Source organism: Cryptomeria japonica, chromosome 7 (assembly GCF_030272615.1).
Source record: "Cryptomeria japonica chromosome 7, Sugi_1.0, whole genome shotgun sequence".
Classification (NCBI taxonomy): Eukaryota; Viridiplantae; Streptophyta; class Pinopsida; order Cupressales; family Cupressaceae; genus Cryptomeria; species Cryptomeria japonica.
The window spans coordinates 187,191,773-187,205,539 of record NC_081411.1 but is presented as its reverse complement, the minus strand read 5'-3'; the positions used below and the strand labels follow the sequence as shown (position 1 = coordinate 187,205,539).

The 13,767-nt window shown below is 37.0% G+C and overlaps 1 protein-coding gene across 2 annotated transcripts in view; it reads right to left on the bottom strand.

The window, feature by feature from the left end:
- Nucleotides 1–13,767, bottom strand: part of LOC131056355 (probable protein arginine N-methyltransferase 6) — a 218,425-nt gene that overhangs the window by 16,018 nt on the left and 188,640 nt on the right. The gene's annotated exons all lie outside the window — the stretch shown is intronic.

Genomic DNA, 13,767 nt, shown 5'->3' with positions numbered 1-13,767 from the left:
AGTATAATACTTCTATGCAACTAGTGTCTAAAAAAATTCAAAATAAAACATTCAAATAGTAAATGATATTCTCGCACGGCAGCAATGCAAGTAATGAGCATCATTACTCGCACGTGAGGATGTTCTACTGTAAAGCACGTATAGGGGCTTACAAAGTGCTTATTAACCCTCTATATGTACTCATTGAAATATTCAATCACAATACCAATCAATATATATCCTCCTTGGCTTCCAAGAAGGCTTGTATAATAGAGATGTATTAGCATAATACAATATACAAGAGCCCTGTTCAGAACCTTCTTTGTTTCAAAGGATGTTCATACTAACTTTACTCCGACCGGTTTCAGTAGATAGTGCAACTCGTACATATCAAGTTCACCCCACTATGTATTACTACTATTCACTCCTTGCTCACTCAATCCTCATTTACGAACTTTAAAGAAATCAAAAAAACAATAACTAAAAGTTCATTAATAAATTTCACATGTACCAATAGCAGCCCACTTTACCCCAATAGTTAGAATTTTTGGACTTTAATTGGAGGGTGCAACTTTATTGGTACTCAGCACACAACTACTAGAGCATTTGTGCATAAGTATTAAACATTTTTGAATTTGTTGTAATGCCTGATTATTGGGGCATCTTTAAGTAGGTATCCAGTGACATTTTGAAATGAACACTTGCATTTGTGTATAAGTATTGGCCATTTTTTAATTGGTTGCAATGCATGATTATTGGAGCATCTGTGACACTTTGAACTGACCACTTTTGACCCTTTTAGGCAGTCAACTAATAATTAATTAATAATTATTCAATGTTAAAGTGATTTTTATCGAGAAAAATAAATTAAAATATTAAAAAGTCACTTATATTAAAAAATAAACGGTTGCCAAAATTATTATTAAATGGAGGGGAAAACGAACGTCTTTTGGGAAATTCGAGAGGTTTGGAGAACTTGGTTATACATTGAGTACACGAGGATGGAAACTCTGGGGATTTGGGTTGTTTGGAAAAAAATCCAATCAATTTGTGTGTGGATTCACATCAGAATTCACAACTGAATTTTAATGGTAAAATTTCGAAAATCTTCTATAAGGAAAATTTCAGATATGGTATTTCGGAGACATTTATTATTATTATTCAGAAAAAAGCGTTGGTTCAGGAATATAAATTTATTATTCAGAAAGGAATGTTTTGAAGGTATATATTGAAGATTTTGAATTAAATAATGCTGGGAATGGTTTTATTATGGTGCTGAGGGTGGTGTAGCATTTTAGTGATACAAATGAAACAATATGTGACAAATTGTGGAGATTATTTGGTATTGTTTAACCGCCGGCTTTCAGTCAAGGTTATAATTTTTTTTTACAAGTGTGCTCCTTTAATATTCTCAGACTCAACGGGCGTTCCATAAGGTTCTGCTTCACCTGTTTCTTATATATACAAATGCCATCGTGAGCTTTATTTCCAGTCGATAACATTAAAAAAGAATTTATTGGTGGCCGTCGTTCATTTTAGATGACTAAATTAATAATGGAATGAAAGATTCGGAAAGGACATTTCATCCTTGGGCTACATATTTGCATATTTTATATCTTTGAATATCCTTGTTGTTGGGCGTGAAGTTGGAAAGAGAGGATTTATGAATTAATTAAGGCGTGAAGATTTGAGACTCTAAGCTTCGAAGCCATGAGACTTCTCCTGGCCATCACTTTCAGAGTTTTTATTCATACTTGATATTGAAGTTTCCTTACAGATGTTGCAACGCATAGGAGACAAAAATGACTCCAGCATGTGTCATGTTTTGCTGATGGAGGTATCGCTGGAAGTTGATGGAGGTATTCGCTGAATGCATGAAAGCTCAGTTGGACATTGGAATGAAAGAAATTACTATTTCTATCCTTATTTGGTGACGCCAAGGCTTGGTCTTGTGTTCGGCGTACAAGGGTAAAAGATTTGCTGGGCAATTAATGAGTTATTAGATGATAGTTCCAGATCATACTATGAGACGTAAGCATGTACCCAGGTTGGTTATTCCCTTTTGGGGGACGTTTCAGTGGCCTCTGCATTCAGAATTGAAGAGCCAGCAAAGACGTGCAGATTGAAGGCATCTACAGAGGTCGCTGACATTGCTATGACAGATGGAGTGATAAATAATCCATTCTGGGTGTACAGTAGTGACATGGGGACTGAATATTCATCTTCTCTCAGCAGTGAACTCAGATTTCTCCATAAAAAGTCACCTCAGGGTGTTAGGTTGGTCTATAAATCTTTGTTCTCTTATATTCTGAAATCTGTGATTAAGTCTTAACAGAAATTATCACTGTAATCAGCAATTCATCAACAAACTTGGTTATTAAAAATTGAAATCTGTTAGTAAACATTAGTACTTCTGTTTCATACAAAGATATCAATGCAATGAGATTGTTGAATGCATTCCTTGTCACTCTAAATACACCAATATGCAATATCGAACTGTGCATGCAAATTGTTTGAAACAATTATACATGGGAGAAGTTAGAAATTGGTGAAAATTTAGTGGGGAATATTTCACACAGCTTCACCGACATGAAAATTATATGACATCAGATTGTAACAACTGACTGATGGGAACTAATAAACCCCGGTAAAAAACTTAGAAGGCATCAAAATGCCCTCAAACACCCCTTTTGCAAAACTAAGAAACTGCAGATGTTGATGCCACAGTTCCAGGAAGGGGCTAATGTCACTCTGCTTAATTGGTCACACTGGTAGTTGTTCACATCAGACTTACTTCAGCGACTAAGAAGTCAAAAAACAATTAAATTACCAACAAGGGTGTGCATAAATCTGATGCTGATGCCACTAAAAACTAGAGAAATCATTTCTAAAGCTACAATCCATGGTTTTTCTTCTCCACAGTCTCCTCCAAAATTGTATTTGTATCTCGACTTCTGACCATACAAGTAGTGATTCTCATGTCTTGGTGAGACTAAGTTACCCCACTTTTATAACACTACGAAAGTGGTTGTTGGGTTTTAGATGCCCTTACCACACTTTTCATTCATTGACTAATATTATTTGATCATCATAGCAATTAACAAAATATTCACAATGCATCTCATTATGTGTGCTAGTCTCATGAATCCTACATTTTCCCAGTAATGCAAATTCTGACAAGGTGCATAAACGAAGTTGATCCCTTGCGTCAAGAGTGGGGACATCACAGTTCTCCCCCTCTTGATTTTGCTTGTCCTCGAGCAATATACTGTCTTCTGTTTGCCTGCATCAAAATTAGTAATACTATATATATATAAATCAAAGTAATGTTAATTATGCCTGACTGGGGTTGGCTGCCTTGAGCCCATACCTATTTGGCTTCCTTGAGCCATTTGTTGAGACTGACCTCCTTGGGCCATTTGATCACATGGACTTACTTGAGCCCTTATAGAAGGGATTGACCTTCTTTGAGTCATCCTTCTTACTAAGGGTGCTGACTTCCCCAAGTCAAGCTGCCCACATTTGGCTTCCTTGAGCCCTTATTCTTACTTAGGGTGTTGACTTCCTGGCAAGCTTTGTACTATCTTGTGTATTTGTGTTAATGTAAATTAAATTGCTTTCAGCTTCCCCGCAAGCTTTGTACTATCTTCTTCTAATTTTCTTCCTTCACAACCTGATGATGTTACAATGCTTTGTTCTTTTGATGCGGGACTAAGATGTTCGTTCCAAATGCATTTCCTTGGTAATTCTGATAATCCGAATTGATATCTAGCTTGGTAGATAGCCTCTTCACATATTGGACAATTGAATTCTGAGTGAGGTGCATTGTGAATCTGACACCAGTGGGGAAGCAGCACACCTTCGAGCCGTATATTACCAATCTCAATCTGACTCTGAATTCTCAACTTGAATCTTGAGAAAGGATCATTTCCATTGACCTCGTTGTCAAGCTTTATGCACAATTCTGGTTTTGGAATATCCCAAAAGAAGAAGATTTTTCCTTATAAGACTAGTTCTATCCTCAACAAGAATGTTAGGCAATCCATCTCATCATGTGTGCTAGTCTCATGAATCCTACATTTTCCCAGTAATGCGAATTCTGACAAGCTGCATGGATGTAGTTGCGCATTCAAATTCCACCAAAGCTGAAGAATATCAACTTCTTGATCATTTTTGCCATGAAAATGTGACTGCTCCGTTGAGAAATCTCTTTTTGAATTTTCTGATTTTCACCGTTTTTTGGATGTTGGATTCTTTTCACTTTTTTTTCGATTTTCTGAACTTCTCTACTTTTTTTGGATTTTCGACATATAAGAGATCTAAGATATCTCTGATTTGACACTTGAAAGTTCATACTGGTTCCGGTCAGCTTGAATTTCTTCACTTGTGAAAATGAACGATTTGATGTTCATGCCCTCCTAGGGCTGATTTTGTCGATGAGTGTTTTATGACCACACCAACACAGAATAAAATATCAAGGTATCTTATCCTCTCTTGAGAAAAATCCCATGTATGCCAAGATTGCGAAAGATGATATAGGTGACTCCAAGGTTCTTCTCTGTCAGGTCTTGACATGTGGATAAGCTCAATGGTCATTTTGATATGCTAGTAACACAAAAGGACATACGTTTGAATCGTTCTTCACTTCTTCTGCAATGCTCGCCGGAACTTCTTCATCGAATATTGCAATCTCATGATGCTTCTTCTTCGAATAGACACAACCGAAATGAACTGAAATTAAAGGGGAAAGGGTTAGAAGGATCTAAATCTATTCGTAAGGACGATGATATCAATGGACAGTGCTCTAATGGACAAATTCCAAATAAACCAAGTTCTGCTTTGCCAAGGTCAACTACAACTCCACAAGAACTAGTGCAATCTTCCAAGGACTATGCAAAGGATTTTCATATCATAACGAACAATGCATATTCAACAATTGAAGTTAACCATCCATATAAAAAGAGACTCATGCAAATAGAAATTATCTAAGTGCAAAAAGTATGAATCATTGAAATTCATCAAACATTGTCACATTCTCCATTAACATTAATGCACTTCTAACAATTTCTGAAATGAAAGGAACACCATGCAACAAGTTGAATTAGACATGAATACACCATAACTTCAATGTAATCAAGTTTTATTTCTCCAAGTCATGCAACAATGTCTTCTCCTCCTCCTACTCTACTTCTACTCTAAGAGCAAGAGCTCTCTACTTCTAATGAGCTAACTATGAATTAGAAATGAGAAGGCAGGGCCTTTTATAGAGCTCCTCCCACAAATGAACAACCAAGATTGATTTGAAATCAAGGGCCGAGATTACAAGATGGAACCATAATTAGGGTTTTACTCACAATAGCTTCTATGGAATAGAAAAGTGGGGCCAAGTCGACCAATGGGAAAATTGCATATGGGGACACTTGTCCTTCTCTTAAATATAAACCAATAATAAAATAGAAGGTTATTGCATCGTGAAATTTGGCTTCTATAAGCTTTCTTGGATAGGTCAGATTCATTGAATCTAGATATGTCGATTGGGGGACATTTGATTGGCTGGAGAAGGTGACAAAGCGCCACCTCGACATGTGGACCAAGTAACTCATCACGAATATTCCATTTTGACTAATTGTGATGGATTATATTCCCAAATTGCATCATCTGAACCAAGGTTCTAACTTTGATTAACTCTTTTGAAATTATCCTTCCTTGATCATTTTCTTCTTTCCACATACTTGGTTTCGAGAACTTGCCTTATTGGAATATATTTCCTTCTTGACGACTATCATTCCTTGAGTCTTTTCCTTCTAACTTTTGATCTTGGATTTCCAGAGGAAATTCTTCCTTCTACATTTGTACTTGAACTTTAATCTTTGAGGTCTTGAACCTCGAATGCCTTGAACTGGATTGTCTTGAATTAGACTTCTTCACCCTGGGTCCCCATGCTTCCTGATGTCTTGATGTTGTCTTTGGATTGGATAGATGAATCCTTGATGTTTTGTCATTTTCTGACTTGTCAAGAATGCCATGTTTTATCAAAATATCTCCTTAGGAATTCAATTTTATGTCTCCAGTCACCTCTCTTCCATGGGCGCATTCTAAGCATGGGGGAGGGATTCTTGTTCTTTGACGTTTATCCTTGACAGAGGAGAGGATTTATGCCAGGGAGCACACTTGGGCATTGGAGGAGGATTTATCCTTGCGACAAAATCCTTGCACATGGTGGAATTGCGCTCATGACCACACCTGAGCCTGGGAGAAGGAATTTCTCCACACTTAATGAAGTTTTGGTCATTTCATCCCATTTGAGAGGTGGGCGCATTTTGGAGGGGGTCAAGGAATTTATCCATACTTAGCCAAATTTTGCTCCATATCACTAAGTTCTTTAACACATTTGAGAGCCTTGGAGAAGAAGTTTTACCATAGCCAAATTTAGGTTTTTATGCCATGCATGGGCGCACTTTGACCCTGAAGGAGGAATTTTGGATTTGAGGAAGAATCTTTCTGCCCATGGAGGATTCTTCGACACATTTTGGGGATGGAGGAGAATTGTTGAATTGAGGAAGAATCCTTCCCTCCTTGATATTTGCGCTCCAGGGGGCTTCCTTGGGCGAACTTTGAGGGTGGAGGAGGATTTTTACATGCCTTAACCAAAATTTCACTGCCTTAGTCAAATTTTCATTATTTCCGCTTCAGTCGTTCATTTCACTAGTCTTGGATCTAGATACTCATATTCCTTCATTGTCGACGTTCATTTGTAGACCAAAAATAGACTTACTAAAAACATAAATTGCTGAAAATAGTAAGTGTGCCCAAACTCAAAATTAGGCCAAAAGGAGACACGGTGACATTTACTAAAAATAGTAAGTTTGTCAGAAGCACTCAAAAATCATCACTGCTAGGCCCTTTCCTCACCTTGGAAGAAATTCCCACTTCCTGCCTTGTATTAACTTTCAGAGTGCAAATTAGACCCTGAGGACGATGTTGATCTACTGACTTGCTTCCTTGGGCGCAATTTAGGGGAGGAGGAGGAATTTATGGTGATGGCGCAAATCCTCCATGGTGAGGGATTCCTACTCTTGGGCACAAATTCATGGGTAAGTTGGAATTTTCCTTGCCTTAGCCAAAATTTGCCTTTTCATTTTGATTTATCCTCTGCCACCAGCAATTTCTGACTTGGAAATATTTTTCGTTGCAACACTGAATTCTTCCACGCTGACTCCCTTTGGATAGACTTTGTCCAAGCTCCCCTTTAATCAATTTTCATCATTCCAAGTCATTATATCATCAAACATTGAGTTCCTTGATCTAGGGCGCATTTTTACCCCAGGGGAGGAATTTTTGCAGACAACGCCAAATTTTGGCTATTTCTCTTTCATTTCTTCATATCAATTCTCAGGGTTATCTTGACACTTAACCAAATATCCATCATTCCATTCCTCTACCTATGCATTCCTTGTTCGACCATTGCATTCTCTTCCTTAAACAATGATACCATCCACTCAACGAAGTCCTCTTCTCAACATCCAAAATCTTGTTCTTGCATCAATCCTAAAAAGACAAGAAAATATTGTAATCTTACAAGTATCAATCAAATCATAAGGTAACAAAATGCAAAGTTCAAACGATAATCAATAAACACAATGCAGTTTGATAATACTTTGAAAACCCTAATTCTCGACTTGACGACTATCAAGGCTCTATACTCTTTAAAATCCATTCCACACTTAGGCATTTCGTCACCTCCAAAAGTCAAAATCTAGACTGACAGCTCAATCCTTAGGGTTGGGAGATGACACTAACCACAAAAGACTTGGTTTATTCAGCGAAAAGAGGGGGTCACCATTTGCAATGGGGTGATGTGTGAAAACATCACAAGTACAATGGCATGTACTTTTGCTCTAAGGAAGAAATCTTCAATCCTTCAATTTAATTGACATATTCAAAAGAAAAAGATTGATGTATGGATGGGTTGGATATTGTTTTTGTTATCATTGGTTGCAATCTTTGTGAACAATAAACATTAATGTGCCAATGAAGTTCATGAAGCTTTGGTATAGAAGAAAAAAATTTACATTTAAATTCAATGAAATCCAAAAGTGAGGGAAAATTCAAGAGTCTACAAAAGATTGCACCAATCAATAAGAGGAGAAACAACAGGAACAAGATGTAGAGATAAAAGAGAAGACAACTAATTCTCTTCATGAGCCAACAAAACAAGTGCAAACAAATGGTGGAGCGAAACAAGGTTCCAGACACAGAAAATGATACACTACATAGTCATCAACATCATGGTGAAAGAGCCACCATAGGCATAGTGTGATGGCCAAATTGTGATATTGTAGTTCTTGCCACAAAGATTCAAACCCAATCGAAGTGTTATTGTTGAGTGTTTATTGCAAGGATGAGGTCCCATTTGTGACCTCACTAGTTCATAGGTTCGGGTCAAAAGTGTTTTGCCCTTTTAAAAATAACATATTTGTTAATGACCAGAATCATGGAGGAAATCATTATGGACGCATGATAATACATGGATCCACAACTCAATAACTATAGACCTACACGGAATTAAAGAAACAACTACAACAACCAGTGGTATCCTAAAAGTAATGGCTATTCATGGAAGTAAAGGACTTCATATGATAACGAATGTAATAACACAGAGAATGATTACCAAGATATTTGATATTAACAAAGGAGCAAAAGTCTCCTTAGATAGGATTTACCAAAGATTTATCCTATAGAATGAGATCAACAATTAAAAAAGTGGAGGATAAGAACCTATCTAAAAAGAATAATAGAATATTCTTAAAGCCTATCCTAACAACTTATTTGACCATTATAAACTAAAATTACAACATTACTTTAATACCCTCCCTTAATGATCACTCTACGAATTACAACAAGTTTGTCCCAAAATTTTGGAAATTTGTTAAAAATCACGTACTTCGTAGGAATGTCTGCAATGTGGTCCTCAATTGGACAATACTAAAACACCATTGATCCATCTTCTACAAGTTTTCGTATGAAATGACAATGAAGATCCACATTTTTTCATATGCTTGTGGAAGTCTAGATTCTTGGCAACTTTTAGCAACCCTTGATTATCACAAAACAAGGGTGAAGACCCTGCTTGAGACATCTACATGTCTAAAATAATCCTCTGAAGCCATACTTCCTCACATGTTGCTTTGATTGTTCCTCAATACTCTACTTTTGTCAAGGAAAGAGTAACTGCCTATTGATTCTTACTAGTCCATGTGACTGCACCATACGAAGACTGAAAAACATATCTAGAAATGGATTTTCTATCGTCAACAAAACCTGCCCAATCTAAAACTATGAACACAACCAGCCTAGAAGCTTTTCTTTTATTATACATGTTGATTTGTTTTTCATGCACATATGAACACAGAATAAAATACCCAAAAGTATCTTAATCTCTCTTGAACAAAGTTACACAAATGCTGAAGATTGGCTTAAGGATCACTTGAGACAACTCCGAGGTTTATAAATGTCGGGTCACAACGTGTGGATAAGCTCGTTGGTTTGATGTGATTATGTTGGGCTCACAAGGGGACTAACGTTGAATTGTTGAATGCTTGACTCGCTGGAACTCAATCATCTAATGTTGCAATCTTGTGATGCTTTTTATCCTAAACTAGCTTGAGTTGAAAAAAGGGCAAAAGATGAAGGGTTGAGAGAGTCTATTCTAAGACCTAGAATGTAAGAAGATAGGTGAATGATTGGATGGAATCCTACTGAGCAAGGTCTCACCATCGACTTGAACAATTTGACACAAGCTCAATGCAATCTTCTAAGGGATAATTCAAAGATGTTCAAATCATTATCATCAAACATTGATCACCATTCAAGTTAATACATAAACAATGGATGTATAGCTATTGGAAGTTAAGCCCATAAGATTCCAGTTGACCACGCAAGGCACTCTTACAATCAGCAAGAGGCTAGTGGTATGGACTAAATGGATTCCATATAAATGCAATCAATAAACACCTCCATTCAATCTAATCAACATGAAAGCAAATGAATTGAGAAGCAGAGACCATGCAACTTGATGAAATAACACATTAATTCACCATAACTTCAATGAAATCAATTGTTCTTTACAACAAGGTTTGGCAACAATCTTTGCCTTCTCCTAATCTATTCTAACTTCTATTATGTCTTCTATTCTATTCTTCTCCTACTAATATTAGCTTTTACAAATGAAGAGCTTGAGCCTTTAATAATGCTCTCAGTACAATTCAATGGCTCGGATCCATTTGAGATTCAATGGCTGAGATTTAACAATGAAAACCCAAATTAGGGTTTGTTACAACAAACCCTACTTCTAGCCAATGGAATAATTACAACACATTGACACATGTCATCTCTTGAATTTCCGACCAATAGATAATAGGGTAGGTGCCTCGAAGTTTGTGCCTTCGTATGATGAGCTTGGTTCAGTGAATTTGGTGTAATGTCCCTTTCCTAACTTGTCTCAGAAGTTTGCCTATTGACTCGTTTACAATGAGGGGAATAGTCAAGTTGATAATTGCTATTACTGATGTGATTGAACAAATAGTTTGATTATTCGATTTACTGTAATATTAGGGGTATTACATATGATGTTCTTAATAGGGTTTGTTACACTAAGATATACAGATGTGTCCTAAATCCTTATATAATATGTCCCTTGCCTGATCTTGACCTAGGACTCACCCTTACTTATTCTGTAGTAAGTACTTAAATTTGACTCAGATCGTATTTATTATTTCTAATAAAAATATAGTGTATGCAGAATTTATAAATTGTAATGATCCCGATGACATATGTTGTTGTAATTCAATATACTTGGATTGTATGTTGATAGTGCTACTATATCATGGATTCCACGGTGCTTGTGACTCTGAGGAATTATGCATCCAAACCCTGTGTGTAACGGAATGGTCTATAGCTCCTTTGTTGAAGGCGAGTTATTCATATTTTCAGGCAGTCTACGTACTTCTGGGTCACAATTTGTTATTTATGTATGAAAGCTCTCTTTTCTCGTGAAATTATTCTTCATCTCTCTCTCCTCCTTTCTACTGACATGATTGCCCATATATATGGAGTCAATCGATGGTGGTATCTATTTGCCCAGAGAGTCACATTGATCCCTATCACATCTTTTCAATAACTAATCGATTATTATTATTAGTTAATGCAATCGATGTAGTTAAGCATTTACCATGCTCGATATCCCCCTTAGAACGAAATAGATAATCAAAACTTATTGCCTCGATGGCAATGTATTCTCAGATCCTCCGCAATTGTCTACCCCAATCCGATATGAAGACTGTGTATGTAGCCTACAAATGGTATCAGTATCTACTGATTCCCCAACGGCATACTATTATCGATGTTGATCATGTGGTATGACTGTGTATATGGTTATCTCTTTTACAACTTTGTCTCTTTCAAAGACTTCATGAAGTTGATCCCTTGCGTCAAGAGTGGGGACATCACAATTTCCCCCTCTTGATTTTGCTTGTCCTCAAGCAATATACTGTCTTCGGTTTGCCTACATCAAAATTAGTAATACTATATATGTATAAATCAAAGTACTATTAATTATGCCTGACTGAGGGGTTGGCTGCCTTGGGCCCTAACCAGTTTGGCTTCCTTGAGCCATTTGTTGAGACTAACCTCCTTGGGCCATTTGATCACATGGACTTACTTGAGCCCTTATAGAAGGGATTGACCTTCTTTGAGTCATCCTTCTTACTTAGGGTGCTGACTTCCTCGAGCCAAGCTGCCCACATTTGGCTTCCTTGAGCCCTTATTCTAACTTAGGGTGTTGACTTTATTGAGTCAAGTCGAGCTGCCCACCTTTGGCTTCCTTGAGCCCTTATTCTTTAGTGAGGAATGACCTTCTTCGTGTCATCCTACTCTACTAGGGTGCTAGCTTCCTTGAGCCTTAATATCTAGAGAGGTGTTAACTTCTTTAAGCCTAGCTATCCTCATTGGCTTCCTTGAGCCATTACACTTAGAGAGGATTGACCTTCTTGTGTCATCCTACTCTTCTGGGGTGATGGCTTCCTTCAGCCATACCCCTTTCCTTGTGCCTATTCTAATAATTTGATTGCAAAAAATTTGATTTGTACATCTTGATAATATTGAAATACAATGGTATAAATTTTACATATGAGTGTGGCTCTCCTTCTGGAGTGCCTCAACATCTTCTTTCCTTTCCTATGTGGCATCTTCCATCGGTAGGCCCTTAAATTGAATTGGGAACTCGGTGATGGTTCTATTTCGTAACCTTCTTTCTCTAGTATCCAAGATAATCTCTAGTTCTAGCATGAGTTTCTCCTCATCATCAAATGGCGGCAACTATGTACATTGAACAACTTGTTGTCCTAGGACCTTCTTCAACCGGGATACAAGAAATATATTATGGATCTATGTATATGTATACGTATACATACATACATACATGTATATATATATACACATAAACGTATATGTATATGTATATGTATACATATCAAAGTTCCCAGACTCGCCGCGAGTCAGGCGACTTTGCCGAGTTGGCGAGTCGAGCCAAGCTCGTCGAGTTTTGCCAACTTGGGACTCGGACTTAGCGAGTTTTGCCCATAACTTGCCTGACTCGTGAGTCAGGCGAGTTATGGCAAAACTTGCAGAGTCCGAACTCCAGGACTCGGCCACGACATGCTGAAATTTCGACTTGCAAAAACAAAAAAAAAAAAGCTTTTTGACATGTTTTTTTTTTAATTTCTTTTTCATTTAACCCTAATTGCTAGTTGTGAGAAGAAGAGGAAAAGTGAGAGAGACAAAGGAAAACAAGAGGCCATAGTGTTGGTTGAAAATATTGTACACTTGGGGAAATATACAAAATTGTGGTTTCAACCACAGCACACGAGTAAAAATTCTCCTAAGTAAGGGAAGGCTCCCCCTATCTAACTAAAACTGAAATAAAAACAGGATGGTACAGCAATCTTCCTTCTTTCTTTAAGAAAGACAATATCCTTTTCTCTTCACAGAAAAGGATAGCGATTGAATATGAACAGTAATAACCACTTTTAAGTAAAATGAGAGAAAGGAAATGAAGTTTCCTAAAAGCGCAAAGACTTCCGTCACTTCCTTCGGGACGGGACAACAATATCAAGCTCAAAGACTTGACTATTGGAAGTCCTATCTACCCTTTGCTATACTAAATTTTACAATAAATAAAAGACGACAGCACAAAGACTGGAATAATTTATTCTTTTAACACAAAGACAAGAACTAATGCAAGCTCAAAGACTTGTTGCTATTTCTTATCAAACAATAATTTTTTCTCAAGAACAGACGCAAGCTCAAAGACTTGCTGCTCCTTCTAGAGATTTCCTATTTTAATTAATCTTCTCTACTTGTAGCTCAAAGACTTCAAATCAGATTGGACTAAGCTCCTTTAGAAACACTTTGCATAGAATAAATAAAAAGAATGAAACTCAAACTTGTAGCTCAAAGACTCAAAACTTGAGTAATCTTTCTTTACTATTTCTTCAAAACCTTCAATTCACATACATAAGCTCAAAGACTTCTTGCTGTAAATTTGGCAGAGTTTTTGCTTGCTTTCCCAAAAGATAAAGATTACAAAGGACCCTCTCTTCTATTTATAGGAGAGGAGCCTTGAGAAAAAGGTGGGAGGATCCTAACTAACTTGAGAAATTCCCTCAACCACCAAGACATATTCAACAACTAATTATGACTTCATTAACTAACTAAGACTTATTCCAACTA